Raw genomic sequence first — 23,026 nt, forward strand, 5'->3', positions numbered from 1 at the left:
GGTGAAGGAGAAAATGCAAAAGAAGATAAGTTTATGGAAACTCAGAAAATTATCAATGGAAGGTAAAAACTTGATCATTAAGTCTTTGTTGTTGCCGATAATGTTGTTTTTAAGTATGGTGTACCCCCCGAATGAGAACACAGTAAAGTTTCTCCAGAGACAAATTTTTCTTTTTCTGTGGGGATCAAAAATGGAGAAGGTTCGAAGAGAGACAATGTACAAGCAGCATAAATATGGTGGAAAGAATATCCCAAATATCAAAAATTTTTTGTACCTAAAGTTCTTTAGTTTTTGCTTCAAAATGACCAATCTAAGAACTCATTGGTCTTTCTACTTAAGATATGCAGCTGGAGATATCTTTAGGAAAAGAAAGTGGATAACATTGCCCCAAAATTCTCCTGTCCTAATTACACCGCCAAAACAATATGTCTTACTAGAAAAAACAATTAGACTTTATAACTTACCTGAAGTAGATGTGGAGATGCTGTCAAATTCAAGAAGACTGGCTCTAGAGACAAAGAGAAAAGAAACGATGACAGCAGTGGCAAACTTTACTTACACTAAAAGTGGAGAATTTGGAGAATGACTTATGCACCTTATCTAACAAATGAATATAAAGACTTGGCATGGGCAATAGTGCAAGAATGTGTTCCTGTTAGATTTTTTCAACACAGAAGGGGATTGTGCAATACTGCAAGATGCCCTAGAACAGGCTGTGTTAGAGAGGAAACAGTTTTACACACCTTTTGGAACTGTTTTTATGCCCAAAATGTCTGGAAAGAAGTTGGAAGTCTCTTAAAGTTTGTTACTGGTCTTAAGTTTTTAAATCACGAAGTAGTTTTATATGGAAATTTTACATGTCAATCAAAAGAAAAAGAAAGAGTCATTTGGATAATGATAAATGGAATAAAGAATGCGCTATGGAAAGTCCGAAACATATTGCTTTTTAAAAGAGATTTTATAAGTGAAAGTGAATGCATAAAATTAGCACTAAGTGAAATATATATTTATTACCTGTTAGATCTGAAGAGAATTGGGAAAAAAAGAGCCAAGAGTCTATGGAACTTTCATCTGTGGAACCTTGTAGCATGAACAGATTATAAGGCAAGAGAAATATTAGAAGAGAAATAACAACTGAAATATAAGAACAAAATGAAAAAGAAAAAAATCTGTTCTTATCAGTTTAATATCTGATACGTCCCCTATCTGGGGACCATATATTAAATGGATTTTTAGAACAGGGAGATGGAAAAAGAGCTTGCTCTGTCCACTCCACGCATTGACCTGGTATTGCAGTATATCCAGGACCGGTGCACCCCTTCTTTAATGCAGTTTCTAAAATCAGAAAGAATTGAATTCAATGTTTTTTGTTCATTTTGCTTGTTTGTCGGATTTGGGGATGGACTCTTTGGCTTTGCTTTTCTTCTCCTCATTGGATTTTTCATGTTCAAAGTTGCAGAAGCCAGATTACAAGCTCATTTTGGTTCAACTTCAGCAACTGTGCATTGCATTGCCATGTAATGTGATGCAATGCTATCTTTCTAGCTCTCCCTTTTTACTTCCTTTTGGATAAACAGACATATTAGGCAAGCATTTTGGAGCTTTCACCTAAATAACTACAGGTGGTGAGATAAGCTGCACAATATAATTGACCTTTCAGTATATTGTTGCACACACACCATCTATTTAGCAAATGCCCTTGTTATCAACAGCAGCCTTTTAAACTCACCTGAGCTAACAGGTATGTGCGCTGGTTACTCTGCTGCGCTTAAAATTTCTTTTTTGGTTTGCTACAATGCCTTTTCTGAAACGTTGTCTCCTTCTGCTGGAACACTGACTTCTTTCATTTAATGCCTGCAGACTATAAAAGAGAACCCAACCCAAAAAGTTTGGTTGATTAGTCTGTGGCATTCTGTTAAACTGTTGCTTATGGCGGTCTCTGTGAGCTTCTCAGCGACATTCAGCCAGCCAGGTATCCTGCCTGCAGTAGATGGAATGTGGCAATGGAACGCTGGCTGCGCGTGTCATAATAGGCTCTGAGCCTTTATATACCTGTGCACAGCAGCAGCCACCTTCAGTCTGCTGCTGGACAGCCAGCAGCAGCAGCAGCAGGAGAGGTATGTAATCAGGAGCCCTCCTGCTAAGGGTAGACAGCTGCTCGTTCCACCCCACCCCCCGCCTTAATTGGTTCTCCTCCCTTCCAACGGTGTTGAGGCGGGTGGGAACAGCAGGGGGTGAAGGTGCTGTGTTTAAAGAGGTGGAGTTATGCAGATCTAAAACGCGTGGATTGCAGCAGCAGCAAGCCGAAAAGTGCAGGCATGTAAGGGATCTAGAGGTTGACAACATGTCTTCTTAACGGGAGTCCAGGAGCTCATCTCCACAAATGGACTTTTCAGGATCCTTGGGTGGCTTCGTAGTTTGAAACCAATTCTGGTTATCGCTTCTCGGCCTTTTGGCTAAGATCAAGTGTAGTATCTGTTCTTATCAGTTTAATATCTGATACGTCCCCTATCTGGGGACCATATATTAAATGGATTTTTAGAACAGGAAGATGGAAAAAGAGCTTGCTCTGTCCACTCCACGCATTGACCTGGTATTGCAGTATCTCCAGGACCGGTGCACCCCTTCTTTAATGCAGTTTCTAAAATCAGAAAGAATTGAATTCAATGTTTTTTGTTCATTTTGCTTGTTTGTCGGATTTGGGGATGGACTCTTTGGCTTTGCTTTTCTTCTCCTCATTGGATTTTTCATGTTCAAAGTTGCAGAAGCCAGATTACAAGCTCATTTTGGTTCAACTTCAGCAACTGTGCATTGCATTGCCATGTAATGTGATGCAATGCTATCTTTCTAGCTCTCCCTTTTTACTTCCTTTTGGATTAACAGACATATTAGGCAAGCATTTTGGAGCTTTCACCTAAATAACTACAGGTGGTGAGATAAGCTGCACAATATAATTGACCTTTCAGTATATTGTTGCACACACACCATCTATTTAGCAAATGCCCTTGTTATCAACAGCAGCCTTTTAAACTCACCTGAGCTAACAGGTATGTGCGCTGGTTACTCTGCTGCGCTTAAAATTTCTTTTTTGGTTTGCTACAATGCCTTTTCTGAAACGTTGTCTCCTTCTGCTGGAACACTGACTTCTTTCATTTAATGCCTGCAGACTATAAAAGAGAACCCAACCCAAAAAGTTTGGTTGATTAGTCTGTGGCATTCTGTTAAACTGTTGCTTATGGCGGTCTCTGTGAGCTTCTCAGCGACATTCAGCCAGCCAGGTATCCTGCCTGCAGTAGATGGAATGTGGCAATGGAACGCTGGCTGCGCGTGTCATAATAGGCTCTGAGCCTTTATATACCTGTGCACAGCAGCAGCCACCTTCAGTCTGCTGCTGGACAGCCAGCAGCAGCAGCAGCAGGAGAGGTATGTAATCAGGAGCCCTCCTGCTAAGGGTAGACAGCTGCTCGTTCCACCCCACCCCCCGCCTTAATTGGTTCTCCTCCCTTCCAACGGTGTTGAGGCGGGTGGGAACAGCAGGGGGTGAAGGTGCTGTGTTTAAAGAGGTGGAGTTATGCAGATCTAAAACGCGTGGATTGCAGCAGCAGCAAGCCGAAAAGTGCAGGCATGTAAGGGATCTAGAGGTTGACAACATGTCTTCTTAACGGGAGTCCAGGAGCTCATCTCCACAAATGGACTTTTCAGGATCCTTGGGTGGCTCCGTAGTTTGAAACCAATTCTGGTTATCGCTTCTCGGCCTTTTGGCTAAGATCAAGTGTAGTATCTGTTCTTATCAGTTTAATATCTGATACGTCCCCTATCTGGGGACCATATATTAAATGGATTTTTAGAACAGGGAGATGGAAAAAGAGCTTGCTCTGTCCACTCCACGCATTGACCTGGTATTGCAGTATCTCCAGGACCGGTGCACCCCTTCTTTAATGCAGTTTCTAAAATCAGAAAGAATTGAATTCAATGTTTTTTGTTCATTTTGCTTGTTTGTCGGATTTGGGGATGGACTCTTTGGCTTTGCTTTTCTTCTCCTCATTGGATTTTTCATGTTCAAAGTTGCAGAAGCCAGATTACAAGCTCATTTTGGTTCAACTTCAGCAACTGTGCATTGCATTGCCATGTAATGTGATGCAATGCTATCTTTCTAGCTCTCCCTTTTTACTTCCTTTTGGATAAACAGACATATTAGGCAAGCATTTTGGAGCTTTCACCTAAATAACTACAGGTGGTGAGATAAGCTGCACAATATAATTGACCTTTCAGTATATTGTTGCACACACACCATATATTTAGCAAATGCCCTTGTTATCAACAGCAGCCTTTTAAACTCACCTGAGCTAACAGGTATGTGCGCTGGTTACTCTGCTGCGCTTAAAATTTCTTTTTTGGTTTGCTACAATGCCTTTTCTGAAACGTTGTCTCCTTCTGCTGGAACACTGACTTCTTTCATTTAATGCCTGCAGACTATAAAAGAGAACCCAACCCAAAAAGTTTGGTTGATTAGTCTGTGGCATTCTGTTAAACTGTTGCTTATGGCGGTCTCTGTGAGCTTCTCAGCGACATTCAGCCAGCCAGGTATCCTGCCTGCAGTAGATGGAATGTGGCAATGGAACGCTGGCTGCGCGTGTCATAATAGGCTCTGAGCCTTTATATACCTGTGCACAGCAGCAGCCACCTTCAGTCTGCTGCTGGACAGCCAGCAGCAGCAGCAGCAGGAGAGGTATGTAATCAGGAGCCCTCCTGCTAAGGGTAGACAGCTGCTCGTTCCACCCCACCCCCCGCCTTAATTGGTTCTCCTCCCTTCCAACGGTGTTGAGGCGGGTGGGAACAGCAGGGGGTGAAGGTGCTGTGTTTAAAGAGGTGGAGTTATGCAGATCTAAAACGCGTGGATTGCAGCAGCAGCAAGCCGAAAAGTGCAGGCATGTAAGGGATCTAGAGGTTGACAACATGTCTTCTTAACGGGAGTCCAGGAGCTCATCTCCACAAATGGACTTTTCAGGATCCTTGGGTGGCTCCGTAGTTTGAAACCAATTCTGGTTATCGCTTCTCGGCCTTTTGGCTAAGATCAAGTGTAGTATCTGTTCTTATCAGTTTAATATCTGATACGTCCCCTATCTGGGGACCATATATTAAATGGATTTTTAGAACAGGGAGATGGAAAAAGAGCTTGCTCTGTCCACTCCACGCATTGACCTGGTATTGCAGTATCTCCAGGACCGGTGCACCCCTTCTTTAATGCAGTTTCTAAAATCAGAAAGAATTGAATTCAATGTTTTTTGTTCATTTTGCTTGTTTGTCGGATTTGGGGATGGACTCTTTGGCTTTGCTTTTCTTCTCCTCATTGGATTTTTCATGTTCAAAGTTGCAGAAGCCAGATTACAAGCTCATTTTGGTTCAACTTCAGCAACTGTGCATTGCATTGCCATGTAATGTGATGCAATGCTATCTTTCTAGCTCTCCCTTTTTACTTCCTTTTGGATAAACAGACATATTAGGCAAGCATTTTGGAGCTTTCACCTAAATAACTACAGGTGGTGAGATAAGCTGCACAATATAATTGACCTTTCAGTATATTGTTGCACACACACCATCTATTTAGCAAATGCCCTTGTTATCAACAGCAGCCTTTTAAACTCACCTGAGCTAACAGGTATGTGCGCTGGTTACTCTGCTGCGCTTAAAATTTCTTTTTTGGTTTGCTACAATGCCTTTTCTGAAACGTTGTCTCCTTCTGCTGGAACACTGACTTCTTTCATTTAATGCCTGCAGACTATAAAAGAGAACCCAACCCAAAAAGTTTGGTTGATTAGTCTGTGGCATTCTGTTAAACTGTTGCTTATGGCGGTCTCTGTGAGCTTCTCAGCGACATTCAGCCAGCCAGGTATCCTGCCTGCAGTAGATGGAATGTGGCAATGGAACGCTGGCTGCGCGTGTCATAATAGGCTCTGAGCCTTTATATACCTGTGCACAGCAGCAGCCACCTTCAGTCTGCTGCTGGACAGCCAGCAGCAGCAGCAGCAGGAGAGGTATGTAATCAGGAGCCCTCCTGCTAAGGGTAGACAGCTGCTCGTTCCACCCCACCCCCCGCCTTAATTGGTTCTCCTCCCTTCCAACGGTGTTGAGGTGGGTGGGAACAGCAGGGGGTGAAGGTGCTGTGTTTAAAGAGGTGGAGTTATGCAGATCTAAAACGCGTGGATTGCAGCAGCAGCAAGCCGAAAAGTGCAGGCATGTAAGGGATCTAGAGGTTGACAACATGTCTTCTTAACGGGAGTCCAGGAGCTCATCTCCACAAATGGACTTTTCAGGATCCTTGGGTGGCTCCGTAGTTTGAAACCAATTCTGGTTATCGCTTCTCGGCCTTTTGGCTAAGATCAAGTGTAGTATCTTTTGAAAAGGCAGTTTTGTCCTTGGGCTGCCCTAGTAAATTGATGCATATTACACACTGGTTTGGTGCACTTGTTAGTACGCCAGGTGGTTCATAGAGTTATCTGATGGAAAACATGGCCCTCCAGGATCGAAGTCACTAGGCTGGGTAAGTGTGAGGGCTTTGGAGCAATGTGCCCCAGGAGTAGGCGCCCTGGTGGGATTCCAAGCTTACTGGGACTGGGAACCCCAGAAAGACTTGGCTTCGTAGCACGCCGCACCTTTGCCAATCATACTTTCTGAGCAACCCCCCCTATTCCTGGCCTCCGGGCTAGGAAGGGGAATTTTTATAAACCCGGTCGGAGGTCCGGTCAGCTTTGGGCTGAGAAACCAACACAGGCTCCAGCTCCACTAGGGTGGCAGCCTAGATGGAAGCTGGGAGCACGAAAACGGCTCTTCTCCGGCTTCGGCTAGGGAGAGCATCGGAGATCCCTGACCCTCGCTGTGGCCTTCTGGCTCGGAGGGATGGGGATGGTTTATTGGGAACCCTCTCCTCCGGGAAGGGTCCACATGAATCCTCACCTCGTGCGCTGTTTTGGTGTGACTTCGGTCACATTTTTCAGTGCCTTGGATGCAGCTTCAATCAAAAAATCTGTTCTTATCAGTTTAATATCTGATACGTCCCCTATCTGGGGACCATATATTAAATGGATTTTTAGAACAGGGAGATGGAAAAAGAGCTTGCTCTGTCCACTCCACGCATTCACCTGGTATTGCAGTATCTCCAGGACCGGTGCACCCCTTCTTTAATGCAGTTTCTAAAATCAGAAAGAATTGAATTCAATGTTTTTTGTTCATTTTGCTTGTTTGTTGGATTTGGGGATGGACTCTTTGGCTTTGCTTTTCTTCTCCTCATTGGATTTTTCATGTTCAAAGTTGCAGAAGCCAGATTACAAGCTCATTTTGGTTCAACTTCAGCAACTGTGCATTGCATTGCCATGTAATGTGATGCAATGCTATCTTTCTAGCTCTCCCTTTTTACTTCCTTTTGGATAAACAGACATATTAGGCAAGCATTTTGGAGCTTTCACCTAAATAACTACAGGTGGTGAGATAAGCTGCACAATATAATTGACCTTTCAGTATATTGTTGCACACACACCATCTATTTAGCAAATGCCCTTGTTATCAACAGCAGCCTTTTAAACTCACCTGAGCTAACAGGTATGTGCGCTGGTTACTCTGCTGCGCTTAAAATTTCTTTTTTGGTTTGCTACAATGCCTTTTCTGAAACGTTGTCTCCTTCTGCTGGAACATTGACTTCTTTCATTTAATGCCTGAAGACTATAAAAGAGAACCCAACCCAAAAAGTTTGGTTGATTAGTCTGTGGCATTCTGTTAAACTGTTGCTTATGGCGGTCTCTGTGAGCTTCTCAGCGACATTCAGCCAGCCAGGTATCCTGCCTGCAGTAGATGGAATGTGGCAATGGAACGCTGGCTGCGCGTGTCATAATAGGCTCTGAGCCTTTATATACCTGTGCACAGCAGCAGCCACCTTCAGTCTGCTGCTGGACAGCCAGCAGCAGCAGCAGCAGGAGAGGTATGTAATCAGGAGCCCTCCTGCTAAGGGTAGACAGCTGCTCGTTCCACCCCACCCCCCGCCTTAATTGGTTCTCCTCCCTTCCAACGGTGTTGAGGCGGGTGGGAACAGCAGGGGGTGAAGGTGCTGTGTTTAAAGAGGTGGAGTTATGCAGATCTAAAACGCGTGGATTGCAGCAGCAGCAAGCCGAAAAGTGCAGGCATGTAAGGGATCTAGAGGTTGACAACATGTCTTCTTAACGGGAGTCCAGGAGCTCATCTCCACAAATGGACTTTTCAGGATCCTTGGGTGGCTCCGTAGTTTGAAACCAATTCTGGTTATCGCTTCTCGGCCTTTTGGCTAAGATCAAGTGTAGTATCTGTTCTTATCAGTTTAATATCTGATACGTCCCCTATCTGGGGACCATATATTAAATGGATTTTTAGAACAGGGAGATGGAAAAAGAGCTTGCTCTGTCCACTCCACGCATTGACCTGGTATTGCAGTATCTCCAGGACCGGTGCACCCCTTCTTTAATGCAGTTTCTAAAATCAGAAAGAATTGAATTCAATGTTTTTTGTTCATTTTGCTTGTTTGTCGGATTTGGGGATGGACTCTTTGGCTTTGCTTTTCTTCTCCTCATTGGATTTTTCATGTTCAAAGTTGCAGAAGCCAGATTACAAGCTCATTTTGGTTCAACTTCAGCAACTGTGCATTGCATTGCCATGTAATGTGATGCAATGCTATCTTTCTAGCTCTCCCTTTTTACTTCCTTTTGGATAAACAGACATATTAGGCAAGCATTTTGGAGCTTTCACCTAAATAACTACAGGTGGTGAGATAAGCTGCACAATATAATTGACCTTTCAGTATATTGTTGCACACACACCATCTATTTAGCAAATGCCCTTGTTATCAACAGCAGCCTTTTAAACTCACCTGAGCTAACAGGTATGTGCGCTGGTTACTCTGCTGCGCTTAAAATTTCTTTTTTGGTTTGCTACAATGCCTTTTCTGAAACGTTGTCTCCTTCTGCTGGAACACTGACTTCTTTCATTTAATGCCTGCAGACTATAAAAGAGAACCCAACCCAAAAAGTTTGGTTGATTAGTCTGTGGCATTCTGTTAAACTGTTGCTTATGGCGGTCTCTGTGAGCTTCTCAGCGACATTCAGCCAGCCAGGTATCCTGCCTGCAGTAGATGGAATGTGGCAATGGAACGCTGGCTGCGCGTGTCATAATAGGCTCTGAGCCTTTATATACCTGTGCACAGCAGCAGCCACCTTCAGTCTGCTGCTGGACAGCCAGCAGCAGCAGCAGCAGGAGAGGTATGTAATCAGGAGCCCTCCTGCTAAGGGTAGACAGCTGCTCGTTCCACCCCACCCCCCGCCTTAATTGGTTCTCCTCCCTTCCAACGGTGTTGAGGCGGGTGGGAACAGCAGGGGGTGAAGGTGCTGTGTTTAAAGAGGTGGAGTTATGCAGATCTAAAACGCGTGGATTGCAGCAGCAGCAAGCCGAAAAGTGCAGGCATGTAAGGGATCTAGAGGTTGACAACATGTCTTCTTAACGGGAGTCCAGGAGCTCATCTCCACAAATGGACTTTTCAGGATCCTTGGGTGGCTCCGTAGTTTGAAACCAATTCTGGTTATCGCTTCTCGGCCTTTTGGCTAAGATCAAGTGTAGTATCTGTTCTTATCAGTTTAATATCTGATACGTCCCCTATCTGGGGACCATATATTAAATGGATTTTTAGAACAGGGAGATGGAAAAAGAGCTTGCTCTGTCCACTCCACGCATTGACCTGGTATTGCAGTATCTCCAGGACCGGTGCACCCCTTCTATAATGCAGTTTCTAAAATCAGAAAGAATTGAATTCAATGTTTTTTGTTCATTTTGCTTGTTTGTCGGATTTGGGGATGGACTCTTTGGCTTTGCTTTTCTTCTCCTCATTGGATTTTTCATGTTCAAAGTTGCAGAAGCCAGATTACAAGCTCATTTTGGTTCAACTTCAGCAACTGTGCATTGCATTGCCATGTAATGTGATGCAATGCTATCTTTCTAGCTCTCCCTTTTTACTTCCTTTTGGATAAACAGACATATTAGGCAAGCATTTTGGAGCTTTCACCTAAATAACTACAGGTGGTGAGATAAGCTGCACAATATAATTGACCTTTCAGTATATTGTTGCACACACACCATCTATTTAGCAAATGCCCTTGTTATCAACAGCAGCCTTTTAAACTCACCTGAGCTAACAGGTATGTGCGCTGGTTACTCTGCTGCGCTTAAAATTTCTTTTTTGGTTTGCTACAATGCCTTTTCTGAAACGTTGTCTCCTTCTGCTGGAACACTGACTTCTTTCATTTAATGCCTGCAGACTATAAAAGAGAACCCAACCCAAAAAGTTTGGTTGATTAGTCTGTGGCATTCTGTTAAACTGTTGCTTATGGCGGTCTCTGTGAGCTTCTCAGCGACATTCAGCCAGCCAGGTATCCTGCCTGCAGTAGATGGAATGTGGCAATGGAACGCTGGCTGCGCGTGTCATAATAGGCTCTGAGCCTTTATATACCTGTGCACAGCAGCAGCCACCTTCAGTCTGCTGCTGGACAGCCAGCAGCAGCAGCAGCAGGAGAGGTATGTAATCAGGAGCCCTCCTGCTAAGGGTAGACAGCTGCTCGTTCCACCCCACCCCCCGCCTTAATTGGTTCTCCTCCCTTCCAACGGTGTTGAGGCGGGTGGGAACAGCAGGGGGTGAAGGTGCTGTGTTTAAAGAGGTAGAGTTATGCAGATCTAAAACGCGTGGATTGCAGCAGCAGCAAGCCGAAAAGTGCAGGCATGTAAGGGATCTAGAGGTTGACAACATGTCTTCTTAACGGGAGTCCAGGAGCTCATCTCCACAAATGGACTTTTCAGGATCCTTGGGTGGCTCCGTAGTTTGAAACCAATTCTGGTTATCGCTTCTCGGCCTTTTGGCTAAGATCAAGTGTAGTATCTGTTCTTATCAGTTTAATATCTGATACGTCCCCTATCTGGGGACCATATATTAAATGGATTTTTAGAACAGGGAGATGGAAAAAGAGCTTGCTCTGTCCACTCCACGCATTGACCTGGTATTGCAGTATCTCCAGGACCGGTGCACCCCTTCTTTAATGCAGTTTCTAAAATCAGAAAGAATTGAATTCAATGTTTTTTGTTCATTTTGCTTGTTTGTCGGATTTTGGGATGGACTCTTTGGCTTTGCTTTTCTTCTCCTCATTGGATTTTTCATGTTCAAAGTTGCAGAAGCCAGATTACAAGCTCATTTTGGTTCAACTTCAGCAACTGTGCATTGCATTGCCATGTAATGTGATGCAATGCTATCTTTCTAGCTCTCCCTTTTTACTTCCTTTTGGATAAACAGACATATTAGGCAAGCATTTTGGAGCTTTCACCTAAATAACTACAGGTGGTGAGATAAGCTGCACAATATAATTGACCTTTCAGTATATTGTTGCACACACACCATCTATTTAGCAAATGCCCTTGTTATCAACAGCAGCCTTTTAAACTCACCTGAGCTAACAGGTATGTGCGCTGGTTACTCTGCTGCGCTTAAAATTTCTTTTTTGGTTTGCTACAATGCCTTTTCTGAAACGTTGTCTCCTTCTGCTGGAACACTGACTTCTTTCATTTAATGCCTGCAGACTATAAAAGAGAACCCAACCCAAAAAGTTTGGTTGATTAGTCTGTGGCATTCTGTTAAACTGTTGCTTATGGCGGTCTCTGTGAGCTTCTCAGCGACATTCAGCCAGCCAGGTATCCTGCCTGCAGTAGATGGAATGTGGCAATGGAACGCTGGCTGCGCGTGTCATAATAGGCTCTGAGCCTTTATATACCTGTGCACAGCAGCAGCCACCTTCAGTCTGCTGCTGGACAGCCAGCAGCAGCAGGAGAGGTATGTAATCAGGAGCCCTCCTGCTAAGGGTAGACAGCTGCTCGTTCCACCCCACCCCCCGCCTTAATTGGTTCTCCTCCCTTCCAACGGTGTTGAGGCGGGTGGGAACAGCAGGGGGTGAAGGTGCTGTGTTTAAAGAGGTGGAGTTATGCAGATCTAAAACGCGTGGATTGCAGCAGCAGCAAGCCGAAAAGTGCAGGCATGTAAGGGATCTAGAGGTTGACAACATGTCTTCTTAACGGGAGTCCAGGAGCTCATCTCCACAAATGGACTTTTCAGGATCCTTGGGTGGCTCCGTAGTTTGAAACCAATTCTGGTTATCGCTTCTCGGCCTTTTGGCTAAGATCAAGTGTAGTATCTGTTCTTATCAGTTTAATATCTGATATGTCCCCTATCTGAGGACCATATATTAAATGGATTTTTAGAACAGGGAGATGGAAAAAGAGCTTGCTCTGTCCACTCCACGCATTGACCTGGTATTGCAGTATCTCCAGGACCGGTGCACCCCTTCTTTAATGCAGTTTCTAAAATCAGAAAGAATTCAATTCAATGTTTTTTGTTCATTTTGCTTGTTTGTCGGATTTGGGGATGGACTCTTTGGCTTTGCTTTTCTTCTCCTCTTTGGATTTTTCATGTTCAAAGTTGCAGAAGCCAGATTACAAGCTCATTTTGGTTCAACTTCAGCAACTGTGCATTGCATTGCCATGTAATGTGATGCAATGCTATCTTTCTAGCTCTCCCTTTTTACTTCCTTTTGGATAAACAGACATATTAGGCAAGCATTTTGGAGCTTTCACCTAAATAACTACAGGTGGTGAGATAAGCTGCACAATATAATTGACCTTTCAGTATATTGTTGCACACACACCATCTATTTAGCAAATGCCCTTGTTATCAACAGCAGCCTTTTAAACTCACCTGAGCTAACAGGTATGTGCGCTGGTTACTCTGCTGCGCTTAAAATTTCTTTTTTGGTTTGCTACAATGCCTTTTCTGAAACGTTGTCTCCTTCTGCTGGAACACTGACTTCTTTCATTTAATGCCTGCAGACTGTAAAAGAGAACCCAACCCAAAAAGTTTGGTTGATTAGTCTGTGGCATTCTGTTAAACTGTTGCTTATGGCGGTCTCTGTGAGCTTCTCAGCGACATTCAGCCAGCCAGGTATCCTGCCTGCAGTAGATGGAATGTGGCAATGGAACGCTGGCTGCGCGTGTCATAATAGGCTCTGAGCCTTTATATACCTGTGCACAGCAGCAGCCACCTTCAGTCTGCTGCTGGACAGCCAGCAGCAGCAGCAGCAGGAGAGGTATGTAATCAGGAGCCCTCCTGCTAAGGGTAGACAGCTGCTCGTTCCACCCCACCCCCCGCCTTAATTGGTTCTCCTCCCTTCCAACGGTGTTGAGGCGGGTGGGAACAGCAGGGGGTGAAGGTGCTGTGTTTAAAGAGGTGGAGTTATGCAGATCTAAAACGCGTGGATTGCAGCAGCAGCAAGCCGAAAAGTGCAGGCATGTAAGGGATCTAGAGGTTGACAACATGTCTTCTTAACGGGAGTCCAGGAGCTCATCTCCACAAATGGACTTTTCAGGATCCTTGGGTGGCTCCGTAGTTTGAAACCAATTCTGGTTATCGCTTCTCGGCCTTTTGGCTAAGATCAAGTGTAGTATCTGTTCTTATCAGTTTAATATCTGATACGTCCCCTATCTGGGGACCATATATTAAATGGATTTTTAGAACAGGGAGATGGAAAAAGAGCTTGCTCTGTCCACTCCACGCATTGACCTGGTATTGCAGTATCTCCAGGACCGGTGCACCCCTTCTTTAATGCAGTTTCTAAAATCAGAAAGAATTGAATTCAATGTTTTTTGTTCATTTTGCTTGTTTGTCGGATTTGGGGATGGACTCTTTGGCTTTGCTTTTCTTCTCCTCATTGGATTTTTCATGTTCAAAGTTGCAGAAGCCAGATTACAAGCTCATTTTGGTTCAACTTCAGCAACTGTGCATTGCATTGCCATGTAATGTGATGCAATGCTATCTTTCTAGCTCTCCCTTTTTACTTCCTTTTGGATAAACAGACATATTAGGCAAGCATTTTGGAGCTTTCACCTAAATAACTACAGGTGGTGAGATAAGCTGCACAATATAATTGACCTTTCAGTATATTGTTGCACACACACCATCTATTTAGCAAATGCCCTTGTTATCAACAGCAGCCTTTTAAACTCACCTGAGCTAACAGGTATGTGCGCTGGTTACTCTGCTGCGCTTAAAATTTCTTTTTTGGTTTGCTACAATGCCTTTTCTGAAACGTTGTCTCCTTCTGCTGGAACACTGACTTCTTTCATTTAATGCCTGCAGACTATAAAAGAGAACCCAACCCAAAAAGTTTGGTTGATTAGTCTGTGGCATTCTGTTAAACTGTTGCTTATGGCGGTCTCTGTGAGCTTCTCAGCGACATTCAGCCAGCCAGGTATCCTGCCTGCAGTAGATGGAATGTGGCAATGGAACGCTGGCTGCGCGTGTCATAATAGGCTCTGAGCCTTTATATACCTGTGCACAGCAGCAGCCACCTTCAGTCTGCTGCTGGACAGCCAGCAGCAGCAGCAGCAGGAGAGATATGTAATCAGGAGCCCTCCTGCTAAGGGTAGACAGCTGCTCGTTCCACCCCACCCCCCGCCTTAATTGGTTCTCCTCCCTTCCAACGGTGTTGAGGCGGGTGGGAACAGCAGGGGGTGAAGGTGCTGTGTTTAAAGAGGTGGAGTTATGCAGATCTAAAACGCGTGGATTGCAGCAGCAGCAAGCCGAAAAGTGCAGGCATGTAAGGGATCTAGAGGTTGACAACATGTCTTCTTAACGGGAGTCCAGGAGCTCATCTCCACAAATGGACTTTTTAGGATCCTTGGGTGGCTCCGTAGTTTGAAACCAATTCTGGTTATCGCTTCTCGGCCTTTTGGCTACGACCAAGTGTTGTTGCTGGAAGACTCCAAAGCCTATCGCATCCTCGGCCTTGAGGCATCGGCAGTTCTACTGTCTTAAGCCTCCTGCTGCTATAGGGGGTGTGCGTGCTGAAGAGAACCAAGAAGGCGATCGACTTATCTGAATATGGCGATGGCGACATCGGCTACTCTCCGTTCTGCTGGAGCTGGCGACTTGAAGATCAAGAACTCTTTCAAGATTGAAGTTGAAGAGCGAGCCCGTGACAAGTTCTCCCTGTCTTTCTTCGTGAGGAAGGTCCTGCTTGAGATCCTGCAGGTGAAAAGGGAGAACATTTTGGCACTTCAAGATGCTCCTGGACGCTTTGTGCTTACCCTGACCTCTGAAGTGGCATCTCAGAATTTTTACCATCAGATCAAGCTGAGACTTCAGGAGGAAGATCTTAAAGGACTGTGTTTTGTGACCCTCTGCCTGGCAGAAGAGAAGTCTGTGGGGGTTCATATGAGCAATCCGCATGTCTCTGAAAAGGATGTGGCTGCGTTTCTGCATAACTATTGCTCTGAGGTCCACTTTTCTCACAAAATCATGAACTCTGAGAGGTTGTGGACCGGAAAATACAAGTTCATCGTGAAGCTGAGAGAAGGTTTGGGAATTGGTGGACTCATTCATCCGCCTCAGAGCTTCCTGATTGGCAGAGAGAGAGGAAGACTCTTCTATCCAGGGATGCCTATCTTCTGCAGAAAATGTATGGACTTTGGGCATTCCTTTGAGAGCTGCAAGGAGGAGAACGCTCTTTGCAAGAAGTGCTATCAAAAAGGACATGTCACTCTGAACTGCCCAAATCAGATGATCTGTAATATCTGCCGTATCCCTGGGCACTCTTTTCGGGATTGTCCGTTGAGAAAAAAGACCTTCAGCTATGCAGATGCAGCTCGGGGGGGAGCCCCTCCGAAGCGGTCCAGTCCTGAAGAACAAACAGACAAATCCAAGGACCCTCCCGGGAACCCTTCTGGGGATCCGCCCAAGGACACTGCTGGGGACCCGCCTGGGGATAGCATTGTTCTCAAGGATTGGTCGGAGAGTCCAGATGGTCATGTGGTGGAGGAGAATCCAGCTGAGTCTGAAGTGGAGATGGGAGAGGAGTCTTCTAAGGAGGCTGGTGGTGAGGAGGAGGAGGAGGAGATTAACATTGACGTGGAGGTTTTGAGGAAAAGGAAAAAGGAGAAGTCGAGTTTGTTTAAGGGAGAGAGCGCCAGCAAAAGACCTGCTGGGCGTTTGAAAATAGTCCTCCCTAATTACTCACCTAAACCGATCATCTCAGTTCCTAAACCTGTAAACCCATCTGATCCGGTGAACATCGAGGAATTCTCAGACACGGACGTTTCTGCGGGTCCCTCTACCCCGGTCGGATTCATGTCAGATACGGACTCAAGCTCTGTTTAAATGATTTATGGCTACACTCAAAATTGCCTCACTAAATGTGAGGAGTTTAAAGGGCTCTGTCAAGAGAGCTGCTTTATTTTCTTACCTGATGACTTTAGATGCTGATATTTTTTTACTTCAAGAATGCGGCATTGACCATGACCCTAACTATAACAAACTAAGGGAAGATTGGGCGAACGGACCTTCCATCTGGTCCGGTGAAAATGGATCGCGTGCTACTGGTGTTGGCGTCCTGTTTAAAAACAAAGACTTTAAGGTTACCTCGTTCACTGAAGTTGAACCTGGACGTGCACTAGTTGTTAATGTGAGTTACTGTGGATCCGAGTTCAAGCTGATTAATGTTTATGCATCTCCGATTAAAGAGGAAAGATCCAGTTTATTAGATATCATCAAACTCTTTATACCTGGTCCTACACCAACTGTGGTTGGCGGTGACTTCAATTGTATCCGGTCTGATGAAAATAGGACATCAGGTACTAGAAGGAAAGACAAAACTGAGATGCAGTTAAAAAATCTAATCGACGATACTTGCCTGAATGATGTCTGGAGAGTAAAGAATACCTCTGAACCAGGATACACTTGGGAGAACAATCTTCTAAAATCAAGAATTGACTTTGTTCTGACATCACAGAGTTTTAAAGTGAATAAAGTGGATCTAACAGGTAACATCTTTTCTGACCACAAAACGTTAATTACTCACTTGGAATTGCCCAGTCTAGAGAAAGGGCGAGGTGTCTGGAAGTTGAACACTCTGCTGCTGGAAGATGAAAGTATAAAAGAGGAATTTTTGAAATTTTATAAAAAACTACAGGGGAAAAAACATTATTACAAAAGAATTCTAGAATGGTGGGAGTATGTGAAGTCTCAAATTAGACATTTTTTTCTCTTAGCTGGCAAAAGGAAGGCCAGACAGAATCAGAAATGGTTTAAAGACCTGAATACAAAACTGCAAACAGGTTACAAACTCAGAAATGCAGGGATAGATATGGAGGATGTTATTTTACAAGTCAAAGAAGACATTAAAAAAGCAATTGAACAGAAAGGCAAAGAAATAATTTTCAACGCCAAGGTAGAACATATGGAAAAAAATGAAACATGTTCCAGGTTCTTTTTCAAAAAATCTTTAGAACGCAAAGAATTAATTAAAGAACTTGATGGTGAAACAACTAAAGATGGACTGTTGGACAAAGCGCAAACTTTTTATCAAAATCTTTTTGGCGAAAAGAAAATTGACGCTGATTTTTTACCTGATGCTCTTAATTCATTGCAGAATCACCTTGAAAAGCAAGATCAAGAGTTGTTGATTGAAGATATCTGTGAAGAAGAACTGCTAAGTGCAATCAAAAGCTTTTCTAGAGGAAAAACACCGGGTACTGACGGACTACAAATTGAATTTTATCTTACTTTTTGGGAGATTTTAAAAGACGACCTGTTTGAGATTTTTAAAGCTGTCTTTTTATGTGACAAATTGCCTGAATCTTGGAGAAGTGGTGTGGTCACCCTGCTTTTTAAAAAAGGAGATAAGACTAATCTAGAGAACTGGAGACCAATCACGTTACTCAACGTAGATTATAAAATTATGGCAAAAATCATGGTGAACAGAATGAAGAAGGTGATAGAGAAGGTCGTGCATCCTGATCAGGTATGTGGTGTGCCTGGTCGTACAATTGCAGAAAACTTGAATATTATACGGGACGCAATTTGGTATCAGCAAGAGAGGAAGCAAAAGCTAGCTCTTCTGTCCCTTGATTTCCAGAAAGCGTACGACAGAGTCTCTCATAAGTACCTGTATTCTGTGTTAAAGAAAATGAAATTCCCGGATGTTTTTATTAAGCACATTGCACTTTTATATGATGGAAGTTTTAGCAGGATTTTAATTAATGGTTTTTTATCTTCAGAAGTTGTTCTAAAGTCGGGCGTCAAACAAGGATGCCCACTTTCGCCTCTGCTCTTTATCTGCGCAATCGAGCCTCTACTGGCAATGTTGAGGAAAGATAAGATGGTGAAAGGTGTACCCATACCAGGTGGAAATGGACTAAGTACTAAGTCACTGGGGTACATGGATGACATCACGATCCTGTGCGACTCAGAACAATCGCTGAGAAGAGCAGTAAGAACTACTGATTTTTTCTGTTTAGCATCTGCCTTCACACTGAACTTGGAGAAGAGCGAATGTCTTGGATTCGGTGATTGGTCAGATGCGCAGATTCCTCAACTTAAAATAAGAAGTGATAAGATCAAAATTTTAGGTGTTGTGTTTACAAAAAAGAATGATGGAGAAGAAAGTTGGCAGTTGGTGAAGGAGAAAATGCAAAAGAAGATAAGTTTATGGAAACTCAGAAAATTATCAATGGAAGGTAAAAACTTGATCATTAAGTCTTTGTTGTTGCCGATAATGTTGTTTTTAAGTATGGTGTACCCCCCGAATGAGAACACAGTAAAGTTTCTCCAGAGACAAATTTTTCTTTTTCTGTGGGGATCAAAAATGGAGAAGGTTCGAAGAGAGACAATGTACAAGCAGCATAAATATGGTGGAAAGAATATCCCAAATATCAAAAAATTTTTGTACCTAAAGTTCTTTAGTTTTTGCTTCAAAATGACCAATCTAAGAACTCATTGGTCTTTCTACTTAAGATATGCAGCTGGAGATATCTTTAGGAAAAGAAAGTGGATAACATTGCCCCCAAATTCTCCTGTCCTAATTACACCGCCAAAACAATATGTCTTACTAGAAAAAACAATTAGACTTTATAACTTACCTGAAGTAGATGTGGAGATGCTGTCAAATTCAAGAAGACTGGCTCTAGAGACAAAGAGAAAAGAAACGATGACAGCAGTGGCAAACTTTACATACACTAAAAGTGGAAGAATTTGGAGAATGACTTATGCACCTTATCTAACAAATGAATATAAAGACTTGGCATGGGCAATAGTGCAAGAATGTGTTCCTGTTAGATTTTTTCAACACAGAAGGGGATTGTGCAATACTGCAAGATGCCCTAGAACAGGCTGTGTTAGAGAGGAAACAGTTTTACACACCTTTTGGAACTGTTTTTATGCCCAAAATGTCTGGAAAGAAGTTGGAAGTCTCTTAAAGTTTGTTACTGGTCTTAAGTTTTTAAATCACGAAGTAGTTTTATATGGAAATTTTACATGTCAATCAAAAGAAAAAGAAAGAGTCATTTGGATAATGATAAATGGAATAAAGAATGCGCTATGGAAAGTCCGAAACATATTGCTTTTTAAAAGAGATTTTATAAGTGAAAGTGAATGCATAAAATTAGCACTAAGTGAAATATATATTTATTACCTGTTAGATCTGAAGAGAATTGGGAAAAAAAGAGCCAAGAGTCTATGGAACTTTCATCTGTGGAACCTTGTAGCATGAACAGATTGTAAGGCAAGAGAAATATTAGAAGAGAAATAACAACTGAAATATAAGAACAAAATGAAAAAGAAAAAAATCAGTTCTTATCAGTTTAATATCTGATACGTCCCCTATCTGGGGACCATATATTAAATGGATTTTTAGAACAGGGAGATGGAAAAAGAGCTTGCTCTGTCCACTCCACGCATTGACCTGGTATTGCAGTATCTCCAAGACCGGTGCACCCCTTCTTTAATGCAGTTTCTAAAATCAGAAAGAATTGAATTCAATGTTTTTTGTTCATTTTGCTTGTTTGTCGGATTTGGGGATGGACTCTTTGGCTTTGCTTTTCTTCTCCTCATTGGATTTTTCATGTTCAAAGTTGCAGAAGCCAGATTACAAGCTCATTTTGGTTCAACTTCAGCAACTGTGCATTGCATTGCCATGTAATGTGATGCAATGCTATCTTTCTAGCTCTCCCTTTTTACTTCCTTTTGGATAAACAGACATATTAGGCAAGCATTTTGGAGCTTTCACCTAAATAACTACAGGTGGTGAGATAAGCTGCACAATATAATTGACCTTTCAGTATATTGTTGCACACACACCATCTATTTAGCAAATGCCCTTGTTATCAACAGCAGCCTTTTAAACTCACCTGAGCTAACAGGTATGTGCGCTGGTTACTCTGCTGCACTTAAAATTTCTTTTTTGGTTTGCTACAATGCCTTTTCTGAAACGTTGTCTCCTTCTGCTGGAACACTGACTTCTTTCATTTAATGCCTGCAGACTATAAAAGAGAACCCAACCCAAAAAGTTTGGTTGATTAGTATGTGGCATTCTGTTAAACTGTTGCTTATGGCGGTCTCTGTGAGCTTCTCAGCGACATTCAGCCAGCCAGGTATCCTGCCTGCAGTAGATGGAATGTGGCAATGGAACGCTGGCTGCGCGTGTCATAATAGGCTCTGAGCCTTTATATACCTGTGCACAGCAGCAGCCACCTTCAGTCTGCTGCTGGACAGCCAGCAGCAGCAGCAGCAGGAGAGGTATGTAATCAGGAGCCCTCCTGCTAAGGGTAGACAGCTGCTCGTTCCACCCCACCCCCCGCCTTAATTGGTTCTCCTCCCTTCCAACGGTGTTGAGGCGGGTGGGAACAGCAGGGGGTGAAGGTGCTGTGTTTAAAGAGGTGGAGTTATGCAGATCTAAAACGCGTGGATTGCAGCAGCAGCAAGCCGAAAAGTGCAGGCATGTAAGGGATCTAGAGGTTGACAACATGTCTTCTTAACGGGAGTCCAGGAGCTCATCTCCACAAATGGACTTTTCAGGATCCTTGGGTGGCTCCGTAGTTTGAAACCAATTCTGGTTATCGCTTCTCGGCCTTTTGGCTAAGATCAAGTGTAGTATCTGTTCTTATCAGTTTAATATCTGATACGTCCCCTATCTGGGGACCATATATTAAATGGATTTTTAGAACAGGGAGATGGAAAAAGAGCTTGCTCTGTCCACTCCACGCATTGACCTGGTATTGCAGTATCTCCAGGACCGGTGCACCCCTTCTTTAATGCAGTTTCTAAAATCAGAAAGAATTGAATTCAATGTTTTTTGTTCATTTTGCTTGTTTGTCGGATTTGGGGATGGACTCTTTGGCTTTGCTTTTCTTCTCCTCATTGGATTTTTCATGTTCAAAGTTGCAGAAGCCAGATTACAAGCTCATTTTGGTTCAACTTCAGCAACTGTGCATTGCATTGCCATGTAATGTGATGCAATGCTATCTTTCTAGCTCTCCCTTTTTACTTCCTTTTGGATAAACAGACATATTAGGCAAGCATTTTGGAGCTTTCACCTAAATAACTACAGGTGGTGAGATAAGCTGCACAATATAATTGACCTTTCAGTATATTGTTGCACACACACCATCTATTTAGCAAATGCCCTTGTTATCAACAGCAGCCTTTTAAACTCACCTGAGCTAACAGGTATGTGCGCTGGTTACTCTGCTGCGCTTAAAATTTCTTTTTTGGTTTGCTACAATGCCTTTTCTGAAACGTTGTCTCCTTCTGCTGGAACACTGACTTCTTTCATTTAATGCCTGCAGACTATAAAAGAGAACCCAACCCAAAAAGTTTGGTTGATTAGTCTGTGGCATTCTGTTAAACTGTTGCTTATGGCGGTCTCTGTGAGCTTCTCAGCGACATTCAGCCAGCCAGGTATCCTGCCTGCAGTAGATGGAATGTGGCAATGGAACGCTGGCTGCGCGTGTCATAATAGGCTCTGAGCCTTTATATACCTGTGCACAGCAGCAGCCACCTTCAGTCTGCTGCTGGACAGCCAGCAGCAGCAGCAGCAGGAGAGGTATGTAATCAGGAGCCCTCCTGCTAAGGGTAGACAGCTGCTCGTTCCACCCCACCCCCCGCCTTAATTGGTTCTCCTCCCTTCCAACGGTGTTGAGGCGGGTGGGAACAGCAGGGGGTGAAGGTGCTGTGTTTAAAGAGGTGGAGTTATGCAGATCTAAAACGCGTGGATTGCAGCAGCAGCAAGCCGAAAAGTGCAGGCATGTAAGGGATCTAGAGGTTGACAACATGTCTTCTTAACGGGAGTCCAGGAGCTCATCTCCACAAATGGACTTTTCAGGATCCTTGGGTGGCTCCGTAGTTTGAAACCAATTCTGGTTATCGCTTCTCGGCCTTTTGGCTAAGATCAAGTGTAGTATCTGTTCTTATCAGTTTAATATCTGATACGTCCCCTATCTGGGGACCATATATTAAATGGATTTTTAGAACAGGGAGATGGAAAAAGAGCTTGCTCTGTCCACTCCACGCATTGACCTGGTATTGCAGTATCTCCAGGACCGGTGCACCCCTTCTTTAATGCAGTTTCTAAAATCAGAAAGAATTGAATTCAATGTTTTTTGTTCATTTTGCTTGTTTGTCGGATTTGGGGATGGACTCTTTGGCTTTGCTTTTCTTCTCCTCATTGGATTTTTCATGTTCAAAGTTGCAGAAGCCAGATTACAAGCTCATTTTGGTTCAACTTCAGCAACTGTGCATTGCATTGCCATGTAATGTGATGCAATGCTATCTTTCTAGCTCTCCCTTTTTACTTCCTTTTGGATAAACAGACATATTAGGCAAGCATTTTGGAGCTTTCACCTAAATAACTACAGGTGGTGAGATAAGCTGCACAATATAATTGACCTTTCAGTATATTGTTGCACACACACCATCTATTTAGCAAATGCCCTTGTTATCAACAGCAGCCTTTTAAACTCACCTGAGCTAACAGGTATGTGCGCTGGTTACTCTGCTGCGCTTAAAATTTCTTTTTTGGTTTGCTACAATGCCTTTTCTGAAACGTTGTCTCCTTCTGCTGGAACACTGACTTCTTTCATTTAATGCCTGCAG

General features: G+C 43.4%; 13 non-coding genes and 1 pseudogene across 13 annotated transcripts; all 14 read left to right on the forward strand.

Annotated features, from left to right (window-relative positions):
• Positions 1–1,139: 1,139 nt before the first annotated feature.
• LOC141232542 (U2 spliceosomal RNA) lies at positions 1,140–1,321 on the forward strand. Its single transcript, XR_012298778.1, has one exon. It is a non-coding gene; the product is annotated as a U2 spliceosomal RNA (small nuclear RNA).
• A 1,115-nt stretch (positions 1,322–2,436) lies between these two features.
• On the forward strand, positions 2,437–2,627 carry LOC141232419 (U2 spliceosomal RNA). The gene has a single exon (XR_012298670.1). It is a non-coding gene; the product is annotated as a U2 spliceosomal RNA (small nuclear RNA).
• Positions 2,628–3,742: 1,115 nt separating this feature from the next.
• On the forward strand, positions 3,743–3,933 carry LOC141232844 (U2 spliceosomal RNA). Its single transcript, XR_012299019.1, has one exon. It is a non-coding gene; the product is annotated as a U2 spliceosomal RNA (small nuclear RNA).
• Positions 3,934–5,048: 1,115 nt separating this feature from the next.
• On the forward strand, positions 5,049–5,239 carry LOC141232845 (U2 spliceosomal RNA). The gene has a single exon (XR_012299020.1). It is a non-coding gene; the product is annotated as a U2 spliceosomal RNA (small nuclear RNA).
• Positions 5,240–6,354: 1,115 nt separating this feature from the next.
• Positions 6,355–6,470, forward strand: LOC141232578 (U2 spliceosomal RNA; annotated as a pseudogene).
• A 524-nt stretch (positions 6,471–6,994) lies between these two features.
• Positions 6,995–7,176, forward strand: LOC141232486 (U2 spliceosomal RNA). Its single transcript, XR_012298736.1, has one exon. It is a non-coding gene; the product is annotated as a U2 spliceosomal RNA (small nuclear RNA).
• Positions 7,177–8,291: 1,115 nt separating this feature from the next.
• LOC141232846 (U2 spliceosomal RNA) lies at positions 8,292–8,482 on the forward strand. The gene has a single exon (XR_012299021.1). It is a non-coding gene; the product is annotated as a U2 spliceosomal RNA (small nuclear RNA).
• A 1,115-nt stretch (positions 8,483–9,597) lies between these two features.
• Positions 9,598–9,788, forward strand: LOC141232848 (U2 spliceosomal RNA). The gene has a single exon (XR_012299023.1). It is a non-coding gene; the product is annotated as a U2 spliceosomal RNA (small nuclear RNA).
• Positions 9,789–10,903: 1,115 nt separating this feature from the next.
• On the forward strand, positions 10,904–11,094 carry LOC141232849 (U2 spliceosomal RNA). The gene has a single exon (XR_012299024.1). It is a non-coding gene; the product is annotated as a U2 spliceosomal RNA (small nuclear RNA).
• Positions 11,095–12,203: 1,109 nt separating this feature from the next.
• On the forward strand, positions 12,204–12,394 carry LOC141232416 (U2 spliceosomal RNA). Its single transcript, XR_012298667.1, has one exon. It is a non-coding gene; the product is annotated as a U2 spliceosomal RNA (small nuclear RNA).
• Positions 12,395–13,509: 1,115 nt separating this feature from the next.
• LOC141232850 (U2 spliceosomal RNA) lies at positions 13,510–13,700 on the forward strand. The gene has a single exon (XR_012299025.1). It is a non-coding gene; the product is annotated as a U2 spliceosomal RNA (small nuclear RNA).
• Positions 13,701–19,693: 5,993 nt separating this feature from the next.
• Positions 19,694–19,875, forward strand: LOC141232560 (U2 spliceosomal RNA). The gene has a single exon (XR_012298788.1). It is a non-coding gene; the product is annotated as a U2 spliceosomal RNA (small nuclear RNA).
• Positions 19,876–20,990: 1,115 nt separating this feature from the next.
• LOC141232851 (U2 spliceosomal RNA) lies at positions 20,991–21,181 on the forward strand. The gene has a single exon (XR_012299026.1). It is a non-coding gene; the product is annotated as a U2 spliceosomal RNA (small nuclear RNA).
• A 1,115-nt stretch (positions 21,182–22,296) lies between these two features.
• On the forward strand, positions 22,297–22,487 carry LOC141232852 (U2 spliceosomal RNA). Its single transcript, XR_012299027.1, has one exon. It is a non-coding gene; the product is annotated as a U2 spliceosomal RNA (small nuclear RNA).
• The last annotated feature ends 539 nt before the right edge of the window (positions 22,488–23,026 follow it).

This window comes from Phyllobates terribilis, unplaced genomic scaffold, assembly GCF_046119375.1.
Source record: "Phyllobates terribilis strain yellow unplaced genomic scaffold, ASM4611937v1 Scaffold_540__1_contigs__length_1147954, whole genome shotgun sequence".
In the NCBI taxonomy this organism is placed as follows: Eukaryota; Metazoa; Chordata; class Amphibia; order Anura; family Dendrobatidae; genus Phyllobates; species Phyllobates terribilis.